This window comes from Mixophyes fleayi, chromosome 3, assembly GCF_038048845.1.
Source record: "Mixophyes fleayi isolate aMixFle1 chromosome 3, aMixFle1.hap1, whole genome shotgun sequence".
In the NCBI taxonomy this organism is placed as follows: domain Eukaryota; kingdom Metazoa; phylum Chordata; class Amphibia; order Anura; family Limnodynastidae; genus Mixophyes; species Mixophyes fleayi.
This window is the reverse complement of record NC_134404.1, coordinates 4,976,836-4,990,097: the sequence shown is the minus strand read 5'-3', so window position 1 is coordinate 4,990,097 and position 13,262 is coordinate 4,976,836. Positions and strand designations below refer to the sequence as shown.

The following is a 13,262-nucleotide window of genomic DNA, read 5'->3' as shown; positions in this document are numbered from 1 at the left end:
GTAATTTCAAGATGAAATTCCATAATGTCATCCACCAATTTTTCTTAGCAAAGAAGAATATTCAGCCCCATCTTTCAAATAATCAGAACATTTTATTTAATAACACTGTCCAGAAATACAGGATAAAAAGTGTCCATGATTTCAGTAGTCCGGGCTTGACTCTTTATGCAATTGTAATTATCTCAATGATAAAATTTCTCAGCATTTTCCATCAAAGCTTCTATTATAAAATAAAGGTTTTGTGATGGGTGAACATACAGTATAAAAACTGCTATGAAATGCTATGTTTACATTCGAAGCAATCATGAGAAAAAGAAAAACTGTTATATAACCTTGTGTAATCTTCCTGGCATGACTCAGTTTGGAGAAAGTTAGGTTGAAGATCCAAAGGATTGTTGGCTTTCAATTTCTGGGGCTTTCTCTCTCTTCTACTACAGGAGAGAAGATTAATGAGCCCTAGCCTTCCACTGAACAATAAAACTAAAATTAACAATACTTACCTGCAATGCAGCAGCAGATACTAAGGTGTTCATGATTTTCATGGACTCACCTTAAATTCCAATGAAATTTAGAATGATAAAGTACCTGTAGCTAATTAAAGCTTATTCATTTGAAATCATTATAGTAATCCGAAATTGTAAATACATTCATCTTCCAAGCTGGCCGAAATAGGTCAGCTGGGAGAGCATTAGACTGAACATCTAAAGGTCCCTGGTTCGATCCTGGGTTTCGGCATGTTTGAACAGGTGTTTTTTGAAGTGAAAAGCTCGAACTGGAAGTAATTTCAAGATGAAATTCCATAATGTCATCCACCAATTTTTCTTAGCAAAGAAGAATATTCAGCCCCATCTTTCAAATAATCAGAACATTTCATTTAATAACACTGTCCAGAAATACAGGATAAAAAGTGTCCATGATTTCAGTAGTCCGGGCTTGACTCTTTATGCAATTGTAATTATCTCAATGATAAAATTTCTCAGCATTTTGCATCAATGCTTCTATTATAAAATAAAGGTTTTGTGATGGGTGAACATACAGTATAAAAACTGCTATGGAATGCTATGTTTACATTCAAAGCAATCATGATGAAAGGAAAAACTGTTATATAACCTTGTGTAATCTTCCTGGCATGACTCAGTTTGGAGAAAGTTAGGTTGAAGATCCAAAGGATTGTTGGCTTTCAATTTCTGGGGCTTTCTCTCTCTTCTACTACAGGAGAGAAGATTAATGAGCCCTAGCCTTCCACTGAACAATAAAACTAAAATTAACAATACTTACCTGCAATGCAGCAGCAGATACTAAGGTGTTCATGATTTTCATGGACTCACCTTAAATTCCAATGAAATTTAGAATGAGAAAGTACCTGTAGCTAATTAAAGCTTATTCATTTGAAATCATTACAGTAATCCGAAATTGTGAATACATTCTTCTTCCAAGCTGGCTGAAATAGCTCAGCTGGGAAAGCGTTAGACTGAAGATCTGAAGGTCCCTGGTTCAATCCTGGGTTTTGGCATGTTTGAACAGGTGTTTTTTGAAGTGAAAAGTTCGAACTGGAAGTAATTTCAAGATGAAATTCCATAATGTCATCCGTAACTTGTGTTCATTTCTGCTGCCTGTTAATCATCCTGCATGCTGCTGAGCCTCTAGTAGGGCAATTATGGTTTCTGTGCTCTGTTGAAGTACAGTGCAGAGGCAGGTGATAGAGACACGAGTTCTGTTACTGGGGATACTTTCCATAGCTCTTTGCAACTCATTAAAATGGAAATGAGAACCTTTTCCACTTCTTGGAAAGTGGCCTCCAGACATCACACATGGATTTATTGCATTGTTACCTATCCTGCTGGATTGGCATTTACAAATCTGCAAATGGTCAGGGACGTGCCGTGATGATGCAAATCACATCATCAAACATTGCCCACCTCACTGATCACTGAGTGGTCTGGCGCGTGATGATGAAATTAGTGTCATCATAGGCCATGCCAAACCCACTCCATGTCACCACCTGGTTAAATATGTAATACACAGAGAGTTAAGATACATTACAGCAAAGCATGATATATTTGTTGTGCTGTTATGCTGAAACACTCAATGGAAAAGTCCCATATGGTCTAGCAGTTAGGATTCCTGGTTTTCACCCAGGTGGCCCGGGTTTGACTTCCGGTATGGGAAGTTGAAGCTTTTTTGAATGGCAGCAACAGTACCACTTGTTTAATGCCTGCTCTGTTTATCTCAGCAACAAAATCCAGGTTAAACTGTGCTTTGGTTATGGAAATGGGATGTGGTCAAATCCACAGGATTTATATACCTCCCAACATTTCTGTATCCAAAATTAGGGCAGAACTGGTCTGACCCCATATTTCAACATCCATCTTCCAAATTTTGAGTGGGAAAACCCTATTTTATATGTAACACATCCTTCATGTGAAAAAAAAGAACTCTTGAACTTGTGGATCAATGGGTTTCCAGGGAGAGTTCACAACTTTTTAATGGTGCAGTAGGGATGTTCTGAATGAAACTAGACTACGCAAATGCTTACAAACCAATAATGTCTGCTTCTGTGCCCAGAATTTCTCCGCTTTCCTTAATAAGCATACAAAGGACAGGTTTAAGAGACCACGGATGTGAACTGAAATACAATATTACTTCTGAAATCCCATAGATCTGAACCCATAGAAAATGCATTGTAAAAACAGAGAGTACTGTGAGAAATAGTGGTGGCAGCGTGGATCATTGACTAGAAATCCATTTTTGTCTCACTGGGCAAAAGTTTGACAATTTGTCACCACAATTTCTGGAATTTTCATCAATTAAAAAAGTCAAGCTAAATTGGAGAATGCAGAAGAGGTTGAAAATTTTCCAGCATTTTTAATCTTGACGTAAAGGCGTCTGCAGTTGGAAAATCTAAGGAAGCTGTTTTCCCAACTATTTCTGAAGCTAATTAATTCAAAATGAACAAATAAAAATAAAACTTTTAATGATGTATTACCAATTATTAAACATGACAATTTTTACAACTTTTGATGAGCAAGTAGACCAGAAATAAAAATGTGGATCTCTTTATCTAGACAAGCAATTTTTCTGTTTTAAGGATAATTCAATTCTGTTTGTGTTTTCACTCAGTCAGATGTAGTGCACATGACATCAGAAGTCCTCTAAAGCACAATCCTTTGATAGCTCAGCTGGTAGAGTGGAGGACTGTAGAGGAAATTGGTACAGAAATCCTTAGGTCGCTGGTTCAACTCCGGCTCGAAGGAAAGTTTTCATATAATTTTAGAGAGCAATTTCTGACATATTAAATACCCAGAAATATGCATGACTCATGCTGTTTATCTTTAATAGTCAGAGAAACTGTAACTTGTTTTCATTTCTGCTGCCTGTTAATCATCCTGCATGCTGCTGAGCCTCTAGTAGGGCAATTATGGTTTCTGTGCTCTGTTGAAGTACAGTGCAGAGGCAGGTGATAGAGACACGAGTTCTGTTACTGGGAATACTTTCCATAGCTCTTTGCAACTCATTAAAATGGAAATGAGAACCTTTTCCACTTCTTGGAAAGTGGCCTCCAGACATCACACATGGATTTATTGCATTGTTACCTATCCTGCTGGATTGGCATTTACAAATCTGCAAGTGGTCAGGGACGTGCCGTGATGATGCAAATCACATCATCAAACATTGCCCACCTCACTGATCACTGAGTGGTCTGGAGCGTGATGATGAAATTAGTGTCATCATAGGCCATGCCAAACCCACTCCATGTCACCACCTGGTTAAATATGTAATACACAGAGAGTTAAGATACATTACAGCAAAGCATGATATATTTGTTCTGCTGCTATGCTGAAACACTCAATGGAAAAGTCCCATATGGTCTAGCGGTTAGGATTCCTGGTTTTCACCCAGGCGGCCCGGGTTTGACTTCCGGTATGGGAAGTTGAAGCTTTTTTGAATGGCAGCAACAGTACCACTTGTTTAATGCCTGCTCTGTTGATCTCAGCAACAAAATCCAGGAGAAACTGTGCTTTGGTTATGGAAATGGGATGTAGTCAAATCCACAGGATTTATATACCTCCCAACATTTCTGTATCCAAAATTAGGACAGAACTGGTCTGACCCCATATTTCAACATCCATCTTCCAAATTTCGAGTGGGACAACCCTATTTTATATGTAACACATCCTTCATGTGAAAAAAAAGAACTCTTGAACTTGTGGATCAATGGGTTTCCAGGGAGAGTTCACAACTTTTTAATGGTGCAGTAGGGATGTTCTGAATAAAACTAGACTACGCAAATGCTTATTAACCAATAATGTCTGCTTCTGTGCCCAGAATTTCTCCTCTTTCCTTAATCAGCATATAAAAGACAGGTTTAAGAGACTACGGATGTGAACTGAAATACAATATTACTTCTGAAATCCCATGGATCTGAACACATAGAAGATGCAATGTAAAAACAGAGAGTACTGTGAGAAATAGTGGTGGCAGCGTGGACCATTGACTAGAAATCCATTTTTGTCTCACTGGGCAAAAGTTTGACAATTTGTCACCACAATTTCTGGAATTTTCATCAATTAAAAAAGTCAAGCTAAATTGGAGAATGCAGAAGAGGTTGAAAATTTTCCAGCATTTTTAATCTTGACGTAAAGGCGTCTGCAGTTGGAAAATCTAAGGAAGCTGTTTTCCCAACTATTTCTGAAGCTAATTAATTCAAAATGAACAAATAAAAATAAAACTTTTAATGATGTATTACCAATTATTAAATATGACAATTTTTACAACTTTTGATGAGCAAGTAGACCAGAAATAAAAATGTGGATCTCTTTATCTAGACAAGCAATTTTTCTGTTTTATGGATAATTCAATTTTGTTTGTGTTTTCACTCAGTCAGATGTAGTGCACATGACATCAGAAATCCTCTAAAGCACAATCCTTCGATAGCTCAGCTGGTAGAGCGGAGGACTGTAGAGAAAATTGGTACAGAAATCCTTAGGTCGCTGGTTCAACTCCGGCTCGAAGGAAAGTTTTTCATATCATTTTAGAAGGCAATTTCTGACATATTAAATACCCAGAAATATGCATGACTCATGCTGTTTATCTTTAATAGTCAGAGAAACTGTAACTTGTTTTCATTTCTGCTGCCTGTTAATCATCCTGCATGCTGCTGAGCCTCTAATAGGGCAATTATGGTTTCTGTGCTCTGTTGAAGTACAGTGCAGAGGCAGGTGATAGAGACACGAGTTCTGTTACTGGGGATACTTTCCATAGCTCTTTGCAACTCATTAAAATGGAAATGAGAACCTTTTCCACTTCTTGGAAAGTGGCCTACAGACATCACACATGGATTTATTGCATTGTTACCTATCCTGCTGGATTGGCATTTACAAATCTGCAAGTGGTCAGGGACGTGCCGTGATGATGCAAATCACATCATCAAACATTGCCCACCTCACTGATCACTGAGTGGTCTGGAGCGTGATGATGAAATTAGTGTCATCTTAGGCCATGCCAAACCCACTCCATGTCACCACCTGGTTAAATATGAAATACACAGAGAGTTAAGATACATTACAGCAAAGCATGATATATTTGTTCTGCTGCTATGCTGAAACACTCAACAGAAAAGTCCCATATGGTCTAGCAGTTAGGATTCCTGGTTTTCACCCAGGTGGCCCGGGTTCGACTCCCGGTATGGGAAGTTGAAGCTTTTTTGAATGGCAGCAACAGTACCACTTGTTTAATGCTCTGTTGATCTCAGCAACAAAATCCAGGAGAAACTGTGCTTTGGTTATGGAAATGGGATGTCGTCAAATCCACAGGATTTATATACCTCCCAACATTTCTGTATCCAAAATTAGGACAGAACTGGTCTGACCCCATATTTCAACATCCATCTTCCAAATTTCGAGTGGGACAACCCTATTTTATATGTAACACATCCTTCATGTGAAAAAAAAGAACTCTTGAACTTGTGGATCAATGGGTTTCCAGGGAGAGTTCACAACTTTTTAATGGTGCAGTAGGGATGTTCTGAATAAAACTAGACTACGCAAATGCTTATTAACCAATAATGTCTGCTTCTGTGCCCAGAATTTCTCCTCTTTCCTTAATCAGCATATAAAAGACAGGTTTAAGAGACTACGGATGTGAACTGAAATACAATATTACTTCTGAAATCCCATGGATCTGAACACATAGAAGATGCAATGTAAAAACAGAGAGTACTGTGAGAAATAGTGGTGGCAGCGTGGACCATTGACTAGAAATCCATTTTTGTCTCACTGGGCAAAAGTTTGACAATTTGTCACCACAATTTCTGGAATTTTCATCAATTAAAAAAGTCAAGCTAAATTGGAGAATGCAGAAGAGGTTGAAAATTTTCCAGCATTTTTAATCTTGACGTAAAGGCGTCTGCAGTTGGAAAATCTAAGGAAGCTGTTTTCCCAACTATTTCTGAAGCTAATTAATTCAAAATGAACAAATAAAAATAAAACTTTTAATGATGTATTACCAATTATTAAATATGACAATTTTTACAACTTTTGATGAGCAAGTAGACCAGAAATAAAAATGTGGATCTCTTTATCTAGACAAGCAATTTTTCTGTTTTATGGATAATTCAATTTTGTTTGTGTTTTCACTCAGTCAGATGTAGTGCACATGACATCAGAAATCCTCTAAAGCACAATCCTTCGATAGCTCAGCTGGTAGAGCGGAGGACTGTAGAGGAAATTGGTACAGAAATCCTTAGGTCGCTGGTTCAACTCCGGCTCGAAGGAAAGTTTTTCATATCATTTTAGAAGGCAATTTCTGACATATTAAATACCCAGAAATATGCATGACTCATGCTGTTTATCTTTAATAGTCAGAGAAACTGTAACTTGTTTTCATTTCTGCTGCCTGTTAATCATCCTGCATGCTGCTGAGCCTCTAATAGGGCAATTATGGTTTCTGTGCTCTGTTGAAGTACAGTGCAGAGGCAGGTGATAGAGACACGAGTTCTGTTACTGGGGATACTTTCCATAGCTCTTTGCAACTCATTAAAATGGAAATGAGAACCTTTTCCACTTCTTGGAAAGTGGCCTACAGACATCACACATGGATTTATTGCATTGTTACCTATCCTGCTGGATTGGCATTTACAAATCTGCAAGTGGTCAGGGACGTGCCGTGATGATGCAAATCACATCATCAAACATTGCCCACCTCACTGATCACTGAGTGGTCTGGAGCGTGATGATGAAATTAGTGTCATCTTAGGCCATGCCAAACCCACTCCATGTCACCACCTGGTTAAATATGAAATACACAGAGAGTTAAGATACATTACAGCAAAGCATGATATATTTGTTCTGCTGCTATGCTGAAACACTCAACAGAAAAGTCCCATATGGTCTAGCAGTTAGGATTCCTGGTTTTCACCCAGGTGGCCCGGGTTCGACTCCCAGTATGGGAAGTTGAAGCTTTTTTGAATGGCAGCAACAGTACCACTTGTTTAATGCTCTGTTGATCTCAGCAACAAAATCCAGGAGAAACTGTGCTTTGGTTATGGAAATGGGATGTGGTCAAATCCACAGTATTTATATACCTCCCAACATTTCTGTATCCAAAATGAGGACAGAACTGGTCTGACCCCATATTTCAACATCCATCTTCCAAATTTCGAGTGGGACAACCCTATTTTATATGTAACACATCCTTCATGTGAAAAAAAAGAACTCTTGAACTTGTGGATCAATGGGTTTCCAGGGAGAGTTCACAACTTTTTAATGGTGCAGTAGGGATGTTCTGAATGAAACTAGACTACGCCAATGCTTACAAACCAATAATGTCTGCTTCTGTGCCCATAATTTCTCCGCTTTCCTTAATCAGCATACAAAGGACAGGTTTAAGAGACCACGGATGGGAACTGAAATACAATATTACTTCTGAAATCCCATGGATCTGAACCCATAGAAGATGCATTGTAAAAATAGAGAGGACTGTGAAAAATAGTGGTGGCAGCGTGGACCATTGACTAGAAATCCATTTTTGTCTCACTGGGCAAAAGTTTGACAATTTGTCACCACAATTTCTGGAATTTTCATCAATTAAAAAAGTCAAGCTAAATTGGAGAACGCAGAAGAGGTTGAAAATTTTCCAGCATTTTTAATCTTAACGTAAAGGCGTCTGCAGTTGGAAAATCTAAGGAAGCTGTTTTCCCAACTATTTCTGAAGCTAATTAATTCAAAATGAACAAATAAAAATCAAACTTTTAATGATGTATTACCAATTATTAAATATGACAATTTTTACAACTTTTGATGAGCAAGTAGACCAGAAATAAAAATGTGGATCTCTTTATCTAGACAAGCAATTTTTCTGTTTTATGGATAATTCAATTCTGTTTGTGTTTTCACTCAGTCAGATGTAGTGCACATGATATCAGAAATCCTCTAAAGCACAATCCTTCGATAGCTCAGCTGGTAGAGCGGAGGACTGTAGAGGAAATTGGTACAGAAATCCTTAGGTCACTGGTTCAACTCCAGCTTGAAGGAAAGTTTTTCATATCATTTTAGAGGGCAATTTCTGACATATTAAATACCCAGAAATATGCATGACTCATGCTGTTTATCTTTAATAGTCAGAGAAACTGTAACTTGTTTTCATTTCTGCTGCCTGTTAATCATCCTGCATGCTGCTGAGCTTCTAGTAGGGCAATTATGGTTTCTGTGCTCTGTTGAAGTACAGTGCAGAGGCAGGTGATAGAGACACGAGTTCTGTTACTGGGGATACTTTCCATAGCTCTTTGCAACTCATTAAAATGGAAATGAGAACCTTTTCCACTTCTTGGAAAGTGGCCTCCAGACATCACACATGGATTTATTGCATTGTTACCTATCCTGCTGGATTGGCATTTACAAATCTGCAAGTGGTCAGGGACGTGCCGTGATGATACAAATCACATCATCAAACATTGCCCACCTCACTGATCACTGAGTGGTCTGGAGCGTGATGATGAAATTATTGTCATCTTAGGCCATGCCAAACCCACTCCATGTCACCACCTGGTTAAATATGAAATACACAGAGAGTTAAGATACATTACAGCAAAGCATGATATATTTGTTCTGCTGCTATGCTGAAACACTCACCAAAAAAGTCCCATATGGTCTAGCGGTTAGGATTCTTGGTTTTCACCCAGGCGGCCCGGGTTTGACTCCCGGTATGGGAAGTTGAAGCTTTTTTGAATGGCAGCAACAGTACCACTTGTTTAATGCTCTGTTGATCTCAGCAACAAAATCCAGGAGAAACTGTGCTTTGGTTATGGAAATGGGATGTGGTAAAATCCACAGTATTTATATACCTCCCAACATTTCTGTATCCAAAATTAGGACAGAACTGGTCTGACCCCATATTTCAACATCCATCTTCCAAATTTCGAGTGGGACAACCCTATTTTATATGTAACACATCCTTCATGTGAAAAAAAAGAACTCTTGAACTTGTGGATCAATGGGTTTCCAGGGAGAGTTCACAACTTTTTAATGGTGCAGTAGGGATGTTCTGAATGAAACTAGACTACGCAAATGCTTATAAACCAATAATGTCTGCTACTGTGCCCAGAATTTCTCCGCTTTCCTTAATCAGCATACAAAGGACAGGTTTAAGACACCACGGATGGGAACTGAAATACAATATTACTTCTGAAATCCCATGGATCTGAACCCATAGAAGATGCATTGTAAAAACAGAGAGTACTGTGAGAAATAGTGGTGGCAGCGTGGACCATTGACTAGAAATCCATTTTTGTCTCACTGGGCAAAAGTTTGACAATTTGTCACCACAATTTCTGGAATTTTCATCAATTAAAAAAGTCAAGCTAAATTGGAGAACGCAGAAAAGGTTGAAAATTTTCCAGCATTTTTAATCTTGACGTAAAGGCGTCTGCAGTTGGAAAATCTAAGGAAGCTGTTTTCCCAACTATTTCTGAAGCTAATTAATTCAAAATGAACAAATAAAAATCAAACTTTTAATGATGTATTACCAATTATTAAATATGACAATTTTTACAACTTTTGATGAGCAAGTAGACCAGAAATAAAAATGTGGATCACTTTATCTAGACAAGCAATTTTTCTGTTTTATGGATATTTCAATTCTGTTTGTGTTTTCACTCAGTCAGATGTAGTGCACATGACATCAGAAATCCTCTAAAGCACAATCCTTCGATAGCTCAGCTGGTAGAGCAGAGGACTGTAGAGGAAATTGGTACAGAAATCCTTAGGTCGCTGGTTCAACTCCAGCTCAAAGGAAAGTTTTTCATATCATTTTAGAGGGCAATTTCTGACATATTAAATACCCAGAAATATGCACGACTCATGCTGTTTATCTTTAATAGTCAGAGAAACTGTAACTTGTTTTCATTTCTGCTGCCTGTTAATCATCCTGCATGCTGCTGAGCCTCTAGTAGGGCAATTATGGTTTCTGTGCTCTGTTGAAGTACAGTGCAGAGGCAGGTGATAGAGACACGAGTTCTGTTACTAGGGATACTTTCCATAGCTCTTTGCAACTCATTAAAATGGAAATGAGAACCTTTTCCACTTCTTGGAAAGTGGCCTACAGACATCACACATGGATTTATTGCATTGTTACCTATCCTGCTGGATTGGCATTTACAAATCTGCAAGTGGTCAGGGACATGCCGTGATGATGCAAATCACATCATCAAACATTGCCCACCTAACTGATCACTGAGTGGTCTGGAGCGTGATGATGAAATTAGTGTCATCTTAGGCCATGCCAAACCCACTCCATGTCACCACCTGGTTAAATATGAAATACACAGAGTTAAGATACATTACAGCAAAGCATGATATATTTGTTCTGCTGCTATGCTGAAACACTCAACGGAAAAGTCCCATATGGTCTAGCAGTTAGGATTCCTGGTTTTCACCCAGGCGGCCCGGATTCGACTCCCGGTATGGGAAGTTGAAGCTTTTTTGAATGGCAGCAACAGTACCACTTGTTTAATGCTCTGTTGATCTCAGCAACAAAATCCAGGAGCAACTGTGCTTTGGTTATGGAAATGGGATGTGGTGAAATCCACAGTATTTATATACCTCCCAACATTTCTGTATCCAAAATTAGGACAGAACTGGTCTGACCCCATATTTCAACATCCATCTTCCAAATTTCGAGTGGGACAACCCTATTTTATATGTAACACATCCTTCATGTGAAAAAAAAGAACTCTTGAACTTGTGGATCAATGGGTTTCCAGGGAGAGTTCACAACTTTTTAATGGTGCAGTAGGGATGTTCTGAATGAAACTAGACTACGCAAATGCTTACAAACCAATAATGTCTGCTTCTGTGCCCAGAATTTCTCCGCTTTCCTTAATCAGCATACAAAGGACAGGTTTAAGAGACCACGGATGGGAACTGAAATACAATATTACTTCTGAAATCCCATGGATCTGAACCCATAGAAGATGCATTGTAAAAACAGAGAGTACTGTGAGAAATAGTGGTGGCAGCGTGGACCATTGACTAGAAATCCATTTTTGTCTCACTGGGCAAAAGTTTGACAATTTGTCACCACAATTTCTGGAATTTTCATCAATGAAAAAAGTCAAGCTAAATTGGAGAACGCAGAAGAGGGCGAAAATTTTCCAGCATTTTTAATCTTGACGTAAAGGCGTCTGCAGTTGGAAAATCTAAGGAAGCTGTTTTCCCAACTATTTCTGAAGCTAATTAATTCAAAATGAACAAATAAAAATCAAACTTTTAATGATGTATTACCAATTATTAAATATGACAATTTTTACAACTTTTGATGAGCAAGTAGACCAGAAATAAAAATGTGGATCTCTTTATCTAGACAAGCAATTTTTCTGTTTTAAGGATAATTCAATTTTGTTTGTGTTTTCACTCAGTCAGATGTAGTGCACATGACATCAGAAGTCCTCTAAAGCACAATCCTTTGATAGCTTAGCTGGTAGAGCGGAGGACTGTAGAGGAAATTGGTACAGAAATCCTTAGGTCGCTGGTTCAACTCTGGCTCGAAGGAAAGTTTTTCATATCATTTTAGAGGGCAATTTCTGACATATTAAATACCCAGAAATATGCATGACTCATGCTGTTTATCTTTAATAGTCAGAGAAACTGTAACTTGTTTTCATTTCCGCTGCCTGTTAATCATCCTGCATGCTGCTGAGCCTCTAGTAGGGCAATTATGGTTTCTGTGCTCTGTTGAAGTACAGTGCAGAGGCAGGTGATAGAGACATGAGTTCTGTTACTGGGGATACTTTCCATAGCTCTTTGCAACTCATTAAAATGGAAATGAGAACCTTTTCCACTTCTTGGAAAGTGGCCTCCAGACATCACACATGGATTTATTGCATTGTTACCTATCCTGCTGGATTGGCATTTACAAATCTGCAAGTGGTCAGGGACGTGCCGTGATGATGCAAATCACATCATCAAACATTGCCCACCTCACTGATCACTGAGTGGTCTGGAGCGTGATGATGAAATTAGTGTCATCTTAGGCCATGCCAAACACACTCCATGTCACCACCTGGTTAAATATGAAATACACAGAGAGTTAAGATACATTACAGCAAAGCATGATATATTTGTTCTGCTGCTATGCTGAAACACTCAACGGAAAAGTCCCATATGGTCTAGCAGTTAGGATTCCTGGTTTTCACCCAGGCGGCCCGCGTTCGACTCCCGGTATGGGAAGTTGAAGCTTTTTTGAATGGCAGCAACAGTACCACTTGTTTAATGCTCTGTTGATCTCAGCAACAAAATCCAGGAGAAACTGTGCTTTGGTTATGGAAATGGGATGTGGTCAAATCCACAGGATTTATATACCTCCCAACATTTCTGTATCCAAAATTAGGACAGAACTGGTCTGACCCCATATTTCAACATCCATCTTCCAAATTTCGAGTGGGACAACCCTATTTTATATGTAATACATCTTTCATGTGAAAAAAAAGAACTCTTGAACTTGTGGATCAATGGGTTTCCAGGGAGAGTTCACAACTTTTTAATGGTGCAGTAGGGATGTTCTGAATGAAACTAGACTACGCAATTGCTTATAAACCAATAATGTCTGCTTCTGTGCCCAGAATTTCTCCGCTTTCCTTAATCAGCATACAAAGGACAGGTTTAAGAGACCATGGATGGGAACTGAAATACAATATTACTTCTGAAATCCCATGGATCTGAACCCATAGAAGATGCATTGTAAAAACAGAGAGTACTGTGAGAAATAGT

At 38.6% G+C, this 13,262-nt stretch overlaps 5 non-coding genes across 5 annotated transcripts; all 5 read left to right on the top strand.

Moving 5' to 3' along the window:
* The first annotated feature begins 3,164 nt into the window (after positions 1-3,164).
* Positions 3,165-3,254, top strand: TRNAY-GUA (transfer RNA tyrosine (anticodon GUA)). Its single transcript is given in 2 exon segments — positions 3,165-3,201; positions 3,219-3,254. It is a non-coding gene; the product is annotated as a tRNA-Tyr (tRNA).
* Positions 3,255-4,925: 1,671 nt separating this feature from the next.
* TRNAY-GUA (transfer RNA tyrosine (anticodon GUA)) lies at positions 4,926-5,015 on the top strand. The gene is given in 2 exon segments: positions 4,926-4,962; positions 4,980-5,015. It is a non-coding gene; the product is annotated as a tRNA-Tyr (tRNA).
* A 605-nt stretch (positions 5,016-5,620) lies between these two features.
* Positions 5,621-5,692, top strand: TRNAE-UUC (transfer RNA glutamic acid (anticodon UUC)). The gene has a single exon. It is a non-coding gene; the product is annotated as a tRNA-Glu (tRNA).
* A 991-nt stretch (positions 5,693-6,683) lies between these two features.
* On the top strand, positions 6,684-6,773 carry TRNAY-GUA (transfer RNA tyrosine (anticodon GUA)). The gene is given in 2 exon segments: positions 6,684-6,720; positions 6,738-6,773. It is a non-coding gene; the product is annotated as a tRNA-Tyr (tRNA).
* Positions 6,774-9,136: 2,363 nt separating this feature from the next.
* TRNAE-UUC (transfer RNA glutamic acid (anticodon UUC)) lies at positions 9,137-9,208 on the top strand. Its single transcript has one exon. It is a non-coding gene; the product is annotated as a tRNA-Glu (tRNA).
* The last annotated feature ends 4,054 nt before the right edge of the window (positions 9,209-13,262 follow it).